General features: G+C 41.5%; 1 protein-coding gene across 3 annotated transcripts in view; it reads right to left on the minus strand.

Annotated features, from left to right (window-relative positions):
- Window positions 1-14,047, minus strand: part of TSPAN12 (tetraspanin 12) — a 167,905-nt gene that overhangs the window by 99,188 nt on the left and 54,670 nt on the right. Inside the window, exons 2-3 of one of the 3 annotated variants that reach the window (XM_063642166.1) lie at window positions 6,952-7,111; window positions 4,913-5,105 (exon numbers count right to left, since the gene is read on the minus strand). The exons of 1 other annotated variant lie outside the window; for it this stretch is intronic. The gene's annotated coding sequence lies outside the window, so the exon portion shown is untranslated. The remainder of the gene's footprint in view (window positions 1-4,912; window positions 5,106-6,951; window positions 7,112-14,047) is intronic. One more of the 3 variants, XM_063642167.1, reaches the window with a different exon arrangement.

Consider the following 14,047-nt stretch of genomic DNA (forward strand, 5'->3'; position numbering starts at 1 on the left):
CTGCCAAGTTTGGTACCAACTAAAAGGCAAATATGGAGTTAAACAGATGGCGCTCAAAGTGTCAGCTTTATTACTGATTAAGGCTAGGTTAGAGACACAGCTTTGACAATGCAACTAAATGAACTTGAAAATATTTCTTCAATAGATTAGATTACTAACCTTGTTATGATACAACTCTTCAAACCCAGTTACCTCCCTAGCCATGCCCCTAACCACAGGGCAGTAGAGGACCAAAATGCATGTAGCATCCCACCTGTGCTAAGAGACCATTTTCCGGAACGGGGTGGTGAGACAGAGAGAGAGGGAGAGAAGAGAGAAACAGATAATATGAGACAGAGAGAGCAAAGAATGTCATTTTTCTTCCACAAATTTCACTAATTAGATAAGACATTTATTCTCTTGTGGGAAGGATTAAGAGGACTATTTCTCTTACGGAATCCTTTCACAGAAGGAATGAAGAATAAATGCCTCCTAAGTCCTATCAACATTCTTCTTTACATAAAGGATATATATGCCAAAGGGTCAGGAAAGAGTTGTGCATCTGGATCAGAAGTGCTACCCACAATGGAGTCAGGATGAGACTGCTGTTTTATGCCTCTGTGATTCTCAACTTTCCATGCTTCTATCGCAGTCCAATCCCTTCTCTCGTTTGCAGTTTTTTTAAGTTCTGTTAATACATTAATCCAGATTGGTGTCAAGTTTTGTGAGCCTGGAAGCTATCTGGCCTCTCTAAACAGTCTTTGCATGTCTCTGCTTTGATCCATTATCTATATATCAATCTAAATTCCTTCAGTTCCAAATTCATGAAGGACACTCCCCATAACTCCGCCAAAAAACTCTTACTTAGTACTTCTACTATAAGTACTAAAAGTTGTAATATAGAGAATATGTCTGAATAGAGTGAAAATATGACCAACTACTGATCCTCTAAGAACTAATTATCTCATTTGCACTCTAAGCATGCGTCTTAGTTCTTTCCTACCTCCTCCTTCTGTGCACATTTTAATCAGTTATTTTTAGACTGTGTTTCTACCATGAAGGAGAATTCATGAAATATTTTACATGTTTCTTACTAGAATGACTTTTAAAAGGTATCTTTCATATAATTTATCTATATTATTTCTGTTCCTAATAGCAAAAACTCCAAATGTTGTATTTATTGAACTCCTGTTGATACATAGAATTCTATAGCATGGGTTTAACTCCTGAATGGTTCCTAGCTGTTGCTTTACTAGCAATTCTTTGAAAAAGGAAACAAGGAAAATAGATTTAAAAATTGGATGATAACAAGAGATGAGATCTGTGTTCTCATTTCCATTCAACAACAATTTACTTATGACATTTGAACCCACTATGAGATCGTAATGTTATAATAACAAAAATGAATGTTTTATATAACATTGCGTCTCCTAAATGAAATTCCACTGAACACTAGTTCTAAGGATTAAACTATGTTACATAAAAACAATTTCTTGATCAAATAGGTTTGGGGAAGGGGTAATTAGACACACTATTTTTTTACAAGACTTAACAGCAACTTTAATGTTCCATTAACAATACTGTATTTCATTTACCCTGACTTCCTTTTAATTGTATGATGAAGAATTAATTTATCTTCCATTAATAAATGAAAAATACTGCTAACTAAAACATGGCACTGGAGTCAGGTACCTTGGCATGCACCTGTAGCCCCAGCAACTCGGGAGGAAAAGGCGGGAGGATCACATGAGCTCAGTAGTTTGAGGCCAACCTGGGCAACATAGCAAGGTGCCTTTCATGCGCGTCCGTGTGAAGAGACCACTAAACAGGATTTGTGTGAGCAATAAAGCTTTTAATCACCTAGGTGCAGGCGGGCTGAGTCCAAAAAGAGAGGCAGTGAACGGAGATAAGGATGGGTCCGTTTTATAGGATTTGGGTAGGTAAAGGAAAATTACAGTCAAAGGGGGTTGTTCTCTGGAGGGCAGAGTGGGGGTCACAAGGTGCTCAGTAGGGGAACTTTTGAGCCAGGATGAGCCAGGAGAAGGAATTTCACAAGACAGTGTCATCAGTTAAGGCAGGAACAGGCCATTTTCACTTCTTTTGTGGTGGAACGTCATCAGTTAAGGCAGGAACCTGCCATCTGGATGTGTATGTGCAGGTCACAGCGGATATGATGGCTTAGCTTGGGCTCAGAGGCCTGACATTCCTGTCTTCTCATATTAATAAGAAAAGTAAAACAAAATAGTGGTAAAGTGTTGGGACGGTGAAAATTTTGGGGGGTGGTATGGAGAGATAATGGGTGATGTTTCTCAGGGCTGCTTCGAGCGGGATTAGGGGAGGCGTGGGAACCTAGAGTGGGAGAGATTAAGCTGAAGGAAGATTTTGTGGTAAGGGGTGATGTTGTGGGGTTGTTAGAAGGAACATTTTTGGTGTAGAATTATTGGTGATGGCCTGGATATGGTTTTGTATGAATTGAAAAACTAAATGGAATAAGAGAAGGAGAAAAACAGGTATAAAAGGTCTAAGAATTGGAAGGACCTAGGACATCTGATTAGAGAGTGCCTAAGGAAATTCAGCATAGTCCTGCCAGCAAAGATTATTTATTTACTTCAAGAGTTTAGAGTGGCAGTTTGGGGATAGCACCAGGAGATATCAGCTGTGATGGCTTGGAGAAACAGTGTAAACTGGCAGTGTAAACAAGAGCAGGGCATGTATGAGTAGTTGAGAACAGTGAATAGGAGTATGACTAGACAGAAGATAGTAGGGATGACAAGGTTTTTTTGGGCACAGTCTAAGTTGGTCTGGTGTCTGGAATGAGACTGGGGCCTAATAAAAAGGAGCGTCTATACAGGAGCTCAAATGGGCTGTACCTTGTAGCATTCTGAGGACAGGTCTGACTTCTGAGAAGGGAAAGCGGTAAAATTATTGTCCAGTCCTTTTTAAGTTGGTGGCTGAGCTTGGTGAGGTGTGTTTTTAAAAGACCTGTAGTCCATTCTACTTTCCTTGAAGACGGAAGACCGTAAGGGATATAAAGGTTTCACTGAATACTAAGAGCCTGAAAAACTGCTTGGCTGATTTGACTAATAAAGGCTGGTCTGTTATCAGACTGTATAGATGTGGGAAGGCTAAACTGAGGAATTATGTCTGACAGAAGGGAAGAAAAGACTGCGGTGGCCTTCTCAGACCCTGTAGGAAAGGCCTCTACCTATCCAGTGAAAGTGTCTACCTAGACTAAGAGGTATTTTAGTTATCTGACTTGGGGCATGTTGAGTAAAGCTAATTTGCTAGTCCTGGGTTGGGGCAAATCCTCGAGCTTGATGTGTAGGGAAGGTAAGGGGCCTGAATAATCCCTGAAGAGTAGGAGAATAGCAGATGGAACACTAAGAAGTTATTTCCTTGAGGATAGATTTCCACGATGGAAAGAAAATGAGAGGTTCTAAGAGGCAGGCTAGTGTCTTGTACTATAGCATAGCCTGCCTTTGCTGCTGCGTGGCGATTAGGCCTGGTGGAACTGCCATCAATAAATCAAGCGTGATCAGGGTGAGGCACAGGAAAGAAGGAAATATGGGGAAATGGGGTGAATGTCAGGTGGATCAGAGAGATACAGTCATGAGGGTCAGGTGTGGTATCTAGAATAATGTGGGAGGCCAGATTGAAGTTCGGGCCAGGAACAATGGTAATTGTGGGACTTAACAAAGATTGAGTACAGCTGAAAGAGCCGGGGAGCAGAAAGTATATGCATCAGGTATGAGGAAGAAAATAGATTTTGGAAGTTATGAGAAATGTAGAGAGTGAGTTGAGCATAGTTTGTGACTTTTAGGGCCTCTAAAATATTAAAGCAGTGGCAGCTGCTGCACGCAGACATGAGGGCTAGGCTAAAACAGTAAGGTCAAGTTGTTTGGACAGAAAGGCTACAGGGTGCTGTCCTGGCTCTTGTGTAAGAATTCTGACCACACTAACTATGCTTAGGATGGAAAGGAGTTGTTGTTTTTAAGGGATTGAGGTTTGGGAGATTAATCAGACATGATCAGCAGGGAGAGCACGTATGTTTTTATGAGCATTATGCCAAGATAGGTAACAGATGAGGATGAAATTTGGGCTTGACTGAAGTAATGGGAGCTATCTGCGAAGTCTTGCACCAATACAGCCTGGGTAATTTGCTGAGCCTAATGGGTGTCAGGGTCAGTCTAAGTGAAAGTGAAGAGAGGCTGGGATGAAGGGTGCAATAAAGAAAGCATGTTTGAGATCTAGAACAGAATAATGGATTGTGGAGGGAGGTATTGAGGATAGGAGAGTATATGGGTTTGGCACCATGGGGTGGATAGGCAAAACAATTTGGTTGATAAGGCACAGATTCTGAACTAACCTCTAAGCCTTGTCTGGTTTTAAGACAGGTAAAATGGAGGAATGGTAAGAAGAGTTTATAGGCTTTAAAAGGCCATGCTGTAACAGGCAAGTGATAACAGGCTTTAATCCTTTCAAAGCATGCTGTGGGATGGGATATTGGCATTGAGCAGGGTAAGAGTGATTAGGTTTTAATGGGATGGTAAGGGGTGCATGATCGGTCACTAAGGAGGGAGTAGAGGTGTCATACTTATGGGTTAAGGTGGGGAGATACAAGGGGAGGGAAGGAAGCTTTGAACTGGGGGAAAAGGCAGCAATGAGGTGTGGCTGTAGCCTAGGAACAGTCAGGGAAGCAGATAATTTAGTTCAAGTGTCTCGGCCTAATAAGGGAACTGGGCAGGTGGGGATAACTAAAAAGGTGTTCTTAAAAGAGTATTGTCTAAGTTGGCACCAGAGTTGGGGAGTTTTAAGAGGTTTAGAAGCCTGGCCGTCAATATGCACAACAGTTATGGAAGCAAGGGAGACAGGCCTTTGAAAATAAGGTAACATGGAGTGAGTAGCCTCCATATTAAGAAGGGGACAGACTTACTTTCTACTGTGAGAGTTACTCAGAGTGTCTGTGATGGTCCTGTAGGCTTCTGAGGCGATTGGGCAGTGTCAGTCTTCAGCTGCTAAGCCAAGAAGATCTGGGAAGGAGTCAGTCAGAGAGCCTTGGGCCAGAGTTCTAGGGGCTCTGGAAGTGGCTGCCAGGTGAGTTGAACAGTCCAATTTTCAGTGGGGTCCTGCACAGATGGGACACGGCTCAGGAGGAATCCTGGGCTGTGGGCATTCCTTGGCCTAGTGGCCAGATTTCCAGCACTTGTAGCAAGCTCCTGGGGGAGGAGGTTCTGGAGGAAACTTTGGCAGCTGCGGTTCAAGTGTTTAGAGTTCTTGTGTGCTGAAGATGTGGCTGGGGTTTGTCTCACAGTGGAGGCAAAGAATTGCAACTCAGAAATATGTTGCCACTTGGCGGGCTCTACTCTATTATTGTACACCTTGAAGGTGAGGTTAATTAAGTCCTGTTGTGGGGTTTAAGGGCTGGAATTTAATTTTTGGAGTTCTATTTAATGTCGGGAGCGGATTGAGTAATAAAATGTATATTGAGAATAAGATGGCCTTTTGACCTTTTAGGGTCTAGGGCTGTAAAGTGTCTCAGGGTTGCTGCCGAAGGAGCCATGAACTGGGCTGGGTTTTTCATATTTGATGAAAGAGCCTAAATGGTTACTGATTTGGGAGAGGTCTGATAAAGAAAAAGGAGCATTAACCTTGATTATACCTTTAGCTTCAGCCACGTTTTTAAGAGGAAATTGCTGGGCAGGTGGGGGAGGGCAACTCACGGAATGAAACTGTAAACCTGACCAGGTGTGAGGAGGGGAGGTGATAAAAAGATTATAGGGTGGAGGAGCGGAGGCTGAGGAAGAATTGGGACCTAGTTCAGCCTGGCGAGGAGCAGCCTGGGGAGGAGGGGAGAGGTCAGATGGGTCTGTAGAAAAGGAAGATTGGAAAGACTCAGTGATGGTTGGGGTTGGGACTGAGGGGACAGGCGGGAGGGAAAGAAGGAAGATTTGGGACGAGTTGCACTGGGCACAGAGAGTAGGGAGGGATCGATGTGTAAAAGAATGCCTGGATGTCAGGCACCTCAGACTATTTGCCTATTTTTTGATAAAAATTATTTAGGTCTTGTAGGATGGAGAAATCGAAAATGCCATTTTCTGGCCATTTAGAACTACTGTCGAGTTTGTATTGGGGTCAAGTGGCATTGTAGAAGAAAATAAGGCATTTAGGTTTTAGGTCAGGTGAGAGTTGAAGAGGTTTTATGTTCTTAAGAACACAGGCTAAGGGAGAAGAAGGAGGAATGGAGGGTGGAAGGTTGCCTATAGTGAAGGAGGCAAGTTTAAAGAAAAGGGAGAGTAGAGACACAGAGGGAAGCAGTTTGGGGGTTCTCACTTTCCAGAAAAGCAGGAAAGGGATTGGGGCACAGAGATAAGAGGTCAGGGTGTGAAAATAAGGGATCAGGGTGCAGAGATATAAGAGGTTGGGCCACGGAAATAAGTGATTGGGGCACAGAGATATAAGAGGTCGGAGTGCGAAAATAAGTGATCGGGGAGCAGAGATACGAGGTTGGGGTACTTGCCCCTCCCCCAGAAAAAGCAGGACTTGCCACTAAGGGTGAAGGAGAAGGGGTTGGGGGTTTCTTGCCCCCTAGAAAGGTGGAGAAGGAATAGAGACATGGAGAGAAGGGGTTGGGGTACTTGCTCCTCCCCCAGAAAAGTGAGACTTGCTGCTAAGGGTGAAAGACCAAGGCAGGCGTCCCTGCGTGGTCTGACACCTCTGAAACCTGGGTGAATAATCAGAGAGGTGTCCCTGCAATGATTAAACACCAAGGGAAGGCTGCCTTCCCTAGTCCGTGACTGGCGCCGGAGTTTTGGGTCCACGGATAAAATGTGTCTCCTTTGTCTCTACCAGAAAATGAAAGGAACTGAAATTAAGACAAGGGAGAGATTGAAGTGTGGTGCCAAGATTGAAAGGAGAAAGAGGTTGAGGGATAGTGAGGGAGGCTGGAGAAGAGAGTAAAAAGAGGCCGCTTACCGGATTTGAAATTGGTGAGATGTTTCTTGGGCTGGTCAGTCTGAAGACTTGAGGTCATAGGTGGACCTTTCTCATGGAGCAAAGAGCAGGAGGACAGGGGATTGATCTCCCAAGGGAGGTCCCCCAATCCAAGTCACGGCACCAAATTTCATGCGCATCCCTGTGAAGAGACCACCAAACAGGTTTTGTGTGAGCAATAAAGCTTTTAATCACCTGGGTGCAGGCGGGCTGAGTCCAAAAAGAGAGTCAGTGAACGGAGATAAGGGTGGGGCCGTTTTATAGGATTTGGGTAGATAAATGAAAATTACAGTCAAAGGGGGGTTGTTCTCTGGTGGGCAGAGTGGGGGTCACAAGGTGCTCAGTAGGGGAACTTTTGAGCCAGGATGAGCCAGGAGAAGGAATTCACAAGACAATGTCATCAGTTAAGGCAGGAACAGGCCATTTTCACTTCTTTTGTGGTGGAATGTCATCAGTTAAGGCAGGAACCGGCCATCTGGATGTGTATGTGCAGGTCACAGGGGATATGATAGCTTAGCTTAGGCTCAGAGGCCTGACAGTGCTATCTGTTGAAATAAAACTGACACGGTTATGCAATGACCTTCTTAAAGATGAAGGTCTCTTAAGTCTCAGTATTTTTATTTTATGCTTACTAAAAGAGCCTCCTTAGACTTATTTAGGCAAAGATTTCGAATACATATCTTTCTTGTATTTACATTAAAAGGAAAATAAACCATATAAGACATTCCCAATACAATTAACCTTTGAACAACATCTCGCAAAGTCAAAAAATCTGTATATAACTTTTGATTCCTCAAAAACTTAAGTACTAATAGCCTGCTGTTGACTGGAGACCTTACTGATAACAAGAACAGTAAATTAACACATATTTTGTATGTTATATGTATTATATAATGCATACTTACAATACAGTAAGCTAGAGAAAAAATGTTAAGAAAATCATAACGAAGAAAACATATATTCACTGAGTGGAAGTGGATCATCAAGAGGTCTCCATCCTTCTCATCTTCACATTGAGTAGGGTGAGAAGGAAGAGGAAGGCTTGGTCTTGCACAGACAGGAGTAGCAGAGGCAGAAGAGATGGAGGAGGTGGAAAAGAGACAGGAGAGGCAGGCAAACTTAGTATAACTTTATGGAAATACATTTTCATTCTCGTCTGACTTTTTTGCTTTTTCATTTCTTTAAAAATATTTCTATATGGTGCCAATCCTTCTTCTACCGTTTGCTTTAGTTTCAGTGCCCATATCATAGAAGGGCCGATGTCTTAGAAAGAAGTCAAGGCTGTCTTGAATCACTGAAACTTCTCCCAGATTGTCTTGTTTTCTAGCACGGTTTTTTCTACAATTTCTCCCTCTTCATGTGGCACTGATTTAGAAACACTTATCTCCATCAAGTTATCTTCTGTTAACTCCTATGGCGTGGTGTCTATTAGCTCTTGAATTTTTCCAGGATCTGTATCTCAAAATCTTGCACTTCTCACCTTTTTTTTTTTTTGGCGATATCCACAATCTCTTTCATGATTTCCTTAATTTGATCTGTCATAAATCTTATGAAGTCATGCAGAACATCTAGATACAGTTTACTCCAGCAGGAATTTATGGTTTGGGGCTTGATGGCTTTCACAACTTTTTCTGTAACGATGATGGCATCCTCAGTGATGTAATCCTTCCAGATGTTCAAGATGTTCTCTTTATTGGGGTCCCTTCCATAGCACTGACAATCCTTTCCATAGAATAGCCCTTGTAATGGGCCTTAAAGGTCCTTATGACTCTCTAATCTGGACTAAGGCTAAATTATATGTGTTTGGGGACAAGCATATCACGTTGATGCCTTCAGTGTTTAACTCATGGATTTCTCGGTCACCAGGGTTATTGTCCAATATCATAAGAACTTTAAAAGGCACTCCCTCACTGGCAAGGTACTTCCTGATTTCAGAGACAAAGCATTGGTGGAACCAATCCAGAAAAAAAGGTTCTCATTGTCCAGGACTTCTTGTTGTACAACCAAAAGACTAGCAGCTGGTGTTTATCTTTTCCCTTCAAGGCTCAGAGGTTAGCAGCTTTATATATAAAAGTAGTCTGGATTATAAACTTTACTGCCTTTGTGCAAAACAGTAGAGTTAGCCTGTTCCTGCCTTAAATCTTGGTGCTCACTTCGCTTTCTTACTAATAAACATCCTTAGTGACATGTTTTTTTTCTAGAATAGGGCACACTTTCATCTTCATTAAAAAGTCTTCAGACAGATATATTTTCCCCCTTAATCATTTTCTTAATAGTGTCTGGAAACTCACGTATTCCCTCTTGGTCAGGAGAAGCTGCTTCTGTTATCTTGACATTTTTACTAAAAGTATCAAGCCATCCTTTGCTGGCACTAAATTCTCCAGCTTTAGATCTTTCACCTTCTTTTTGCTTCAAGTTGTCATATAATGACTTTGCTTTTTCTCGAATCATATTAGAGTCTAAAGGTATGCCTTTTGTATAGAAATCCTGGACCCATATAAGAGCTGCATTTTCAATGCAAGATAAAAAGGTATTTTGCAAAAAATGCATGATTTTTGTGCCTGCTGACATAGCTGCAGTGACTTTATGAATTTGTTTCTTTTTTTTTACAATATTCCTTACAATGGATTTGTTTATCTTGAAATAGCAAGAAACGGCATCTGCAGACCTCAATCTAAAGTACATGTCAAGCAATTCAACGTTTTTTGTAATGTCATCCTTTTCTCTTTTTCTTGGGAGCACTTCCAGCATCACTAGAGCACTTAATATGGGTCCCATGGTGTCATTCAAGATTTAGGATATTGCACAAAACATGATGAAAAATGCACAAGAACTGTGAGGGACAATTTTTTAATGTAACGTGCAGTTTGCTGGAGAGATGAATGGCTCACATGGAGATGATTAGCATCACATGGCATTTTAAGCAGATACTACCAAAACTGGAGCTCACTGCCATAGCAACAGGAGATGCCTATGAAATTATTACAACATTACAGTATGCCTACAGTTAATTTTATGCAGTTATGATTTAATACTGCATCTTTGCTTTTTTTTTTCATTTGGTACCATGGTATGTATGTATGATCTGTAAGGGATGTGTGTAAGTTTTGATAAATTTTAACTATTTATAATAGAGCTGTGCATATTTTATGGTAGTAAATGATAAAAATAGACTTGTGTCTACATGTATTTGATGCATTTATGACATACATAACTTTTTCTGAATATTTCCTAGATTTCTAGGCTAAACAGTTTGCATGTTTTTTTTTTATAAATTGTTACAAATCTCCAAAAATTTTCCAATGTGTTTATTTAAAAAATACACAAATAATTAGACCCATGTAGTTCAAATTCATGTTGTTCAAGGGTCAATTATAGTATTTTACACTCAAAGTTTAACTATACTAGGTCACTTTTTGGCCCAGTGTCATTGATACTCATGTTGTTCCACATATAATGTCCTCTGTTCCATCAACAGCATCAAGGCTGAAACGTTTCTAAGGAAGGATCTAAGATTTTCTTCCAAGCCAATGACATTTCTTAGTTTTGATGATGTCATATGATATGGTTTCACTGTGTCCCCACCAAAATCTCATCTTGAAATCCCACGTGTTGTGGGAGGTACCCGATGGGACGTAATTGAATCATGGTGGTGATAGGTGTTTCTTGTGCTGTTCTCATGATAGTGAATGTCTCACATGACCTGATGGTTTTAAAAAGGAGAGTTTCCCTGCACAAGCTCTCTTCTCTTGTCTGCCACCGTGTGAGACATGCCTTTCATCTTCCGCCATGATTGTGAGGCCTCTCCAGCCATTAAACCTCTTTCTTTTGTAAATTGCCCAGTCTCAGATATGTCTTTATTGGCAGCATGAAAATGAACTAATACAGTAAATTGGTACCGAGAATGGGGTGCTGCTGAAAAGATACCCAAAAATGTGGAAGCAAATTTGGAACTAAGTAACAAGCAGAGGCTGGAACAGTTTGGAGGGCTCAAAATAAGAAAGGAAAATGTGGGAAATTTTGGAACTTCCTAGGGACTTGTTGAATGGCTTTGCCCAAAATGCTGATAATGATATGGACAATAAAGTCCAGGCTGAAGTGGTCTTGGATGCAAATAGGGAACTTGTTGGGAACTACAGCAAAGGTAACTCTTGCTGTGTTTTTGCAAAGAGACTGGTGGCATTTTGTCACTACCCTAGAGATCTGTGGAACTTTGACAGAGATGATTTAGGGTGTCTGGCAGAAAAAAATTTCTAAGCAGCAAAGCATTCAAGATGTGACTTGGGTGCTGTTAAAGGCATTCAGTTTTATAAGGGAAACAGAGCACAAAAGTTTGGAAATTTGCAGCCTGAAAATGTAATAGAAAAGAAAATTCTATTTGCTGAGGAGAAATTCAATCCAGCTGCAGAAATTTGCCTAAGTAATGAGGAGCCGAATGTTAATCCCCAAGACAATGGAGAAAATGTCTCCAGGGCATGTCAGAGGTCTTCACAGCAGCCCCTCCAATCACTGGTCCGGAGGCCTAGGAAGGACTAAATGGTTTTGTGGGTCAGGCCCAGGGTTCCTGTGCTCTGTACAGCCTAGTAACTTGGTGCCCTGTGTCCCAGCAGCTCCAGCCATGGGTGAAGAGGCCAACATAGAGTTCAGGCTGTGGCTTCAGAGGGTACAAGCCCCAAGCCTTGGAAGCTTCTATATGGTGCTGTACCTGCCAGTGCACAGGGAACCCCTGTCTAGATTTCAGAAGATGTATGGAAATGCCTAGATTCGCAGGCAGAAGTTTGCTGCAGACGTGGGGCCCTCATGGAGAACCTCTGCTAGGGCAGTGCAGAAGGGAAATGTGGGGTCAGAGCCCCCACACAGAGTCCCTATTGGGGCACTTCTTAGTGGAGCTGTGAGAAGAGGGCCACTGTCCTCCAGACCCCAGAATGGTAGACCTACTGAAAGCTTGCATCTTGTGCCTGGAAAAGCTGCAGACACTCAACACCAGCCCATGGAAGCAGCTGGGAAGGTGGCTGTACCCTGCAAAGCCACAAGGGGTAGCTGTTCAAGACCATGGGAACCCACCTCTTGCATCAGCATGACCTGGGTGTGAGACATGAGGTCAAAGGAAATCATTTTGGAGCTTTAAGATTTGACTGCTTCACTGGATTTCAGATTTGTATGGGGCTTGTAGCACCTTCATTTTGGCCAATTTCTCCCATTTTGAATGGCTATATTTACCCAATGCCTATATCCCAGTTATATCTAGGAAGTAACTAACTTGCTTTTAATTTTACAGGCTCATAGGCAGAAGGGACTTGCCTTGTCTCAGATAAGACTTTGGACTGTGGGCTTCTGAGCTAATGCCAAATAAATTAAGACTTTGGGGGATTGTTTGGAAGGATTGGTTTTGAAATGTGAAGATATGAGACTTGAGAAGGGCCAGGGACAAATGATATGGTTTGGTTGTGTCCCCAACCAAATCTCACCTTGAATTCCCATGTGTTGTGGGAGGCACCTGGTGGGAGGTAATTGAATTATGGGGGCAGTTCTCTCCCATGCCATTCTTGTGACAGTGAATGTCTCAAGAGGTCTGATGGTTTTAAAAAGGGGAGTTTCCCTGCACAAGCTCTATTCTCTTGTCTGTCGCCATGTGAGATGTGCCTTTCACCTTCTGCCATGATTGTGAGGCCTCCCCAGCCCTATGGAACTGTAAGTCCACTAAATTTCTATCTTTTGTAAATTGTCCAGTCTCAGGTATGTCCTTAGCAGCAGCATGAAAACAGATTAATACAGCCTATTTTTAATTTTACCAAATATGTCAAAGACATGTTTGCATATAGCAATCAGGAGTCATATTCCTTCTCCCAAATGGTCTTGGAGTGGTTTGTTGACTGACACACTCATGGGTTTGAGTTGTCACTAACGCCAGCAGGAATAAGAAGCAGGTTCAAGTATGTGTAGGTAATGAAAAGTAAGACCCTACTGCCACTCAGCCAACATCAGAAGATGCCACCGATTAAAATTTAATGGCACTAAAAATGAAAAAATATGTGTCCTAGAATTGATAAAATGTGATGTATACTAAGTACCTACTCTTTACCAGGCATTGTCCTGCATGATAGGGGAGCACAATAATGAGCAAACCAAAGTCCTTACCCTCATACAATTTAAGGCATTTCCCAAGTATATTTAACCATTGAATACTTTTGCATGGAGTTATGTTTCATAGAAGACACTACAAGAAATATTGGTAGAGGGTTTTGTAGTTTACAAAAGCCTTTCTCTAATGTACTTTCATCTACAAATAGAACAATGATAAAAAATTTGCAAAGCACAGAAAAAGTAGAAGGAAAAATCAACCCAGAGTCTAAACCTAGAAACAATTCCTATTAAGATTTGGTATATTTCTCTTCAGTCTTTCTCTGCTACCTCCCCCCACCCAACCCAAAGTGTGTCTGGACATAGCTTAAATATATCAAATAAGTGTTAAAAATTGGTTCCTAATTTTTTATATAGAGAAATGGTTTGGAATCTCTAATACATGCTTGAAGATTTATGGAAGGAAGCTAATGATAATCTATAGCCTATTTTTAAAACATTTCAGTGTCAATATTTAAAAGACTATTGGGTTCCAATTTAAAATGAGATAACACAGGTATTTAATTTTGTTACCTTCCTTACACTTTGCTAAAATTAAAGGAAAGAAATTTTTTAAAAATTAAATCCACAAGAAGGGAAAGAACAGAAAAATACACACCTGGAAATAAAATAACAATTAGAAAAGCAAATTGATGAGTAGAGGCTGATTTAGTAAACTGAAGAAATTACAAATCTCAAACAATGAGAAAAGCCAAGAAACCCCAATTTACATTTCAGAGTACTTAAAAATACAGGATCTCCCAACAATAAATACCTCTGGGACTGGACTAAAATAAGCTCAAGTGTCTAAAATAAGAATCAATGGACAGTAGCTATTAGAGCTGCCCTAGTCCTTAGTTCAATCCATACTCCCTTCTCAATTCCCAAGAACTGGGATGCTGCCACTCTGCCATCCTAGCTCAACAGTTGTTTTGGAGAGGCACAGTTGAAAAAGCAA

This window comes from Symphalangus syndactylus, chromosome 6 (genome assembly GCF_028878055.3).
Source record: "Symphalangus syndactylus isolate Jambi chromosome 6, NHGRI_mSymSyn1-v2.1_pri, whole genome shotgun sequence".
In the NCBI taxonomy this organism is placed as follows: Eukaryota; Metazoa; Chordata; class Mammalia; order Primates; family Hylobatidae; genus Symphalangus; species Symphalangus syndactylus.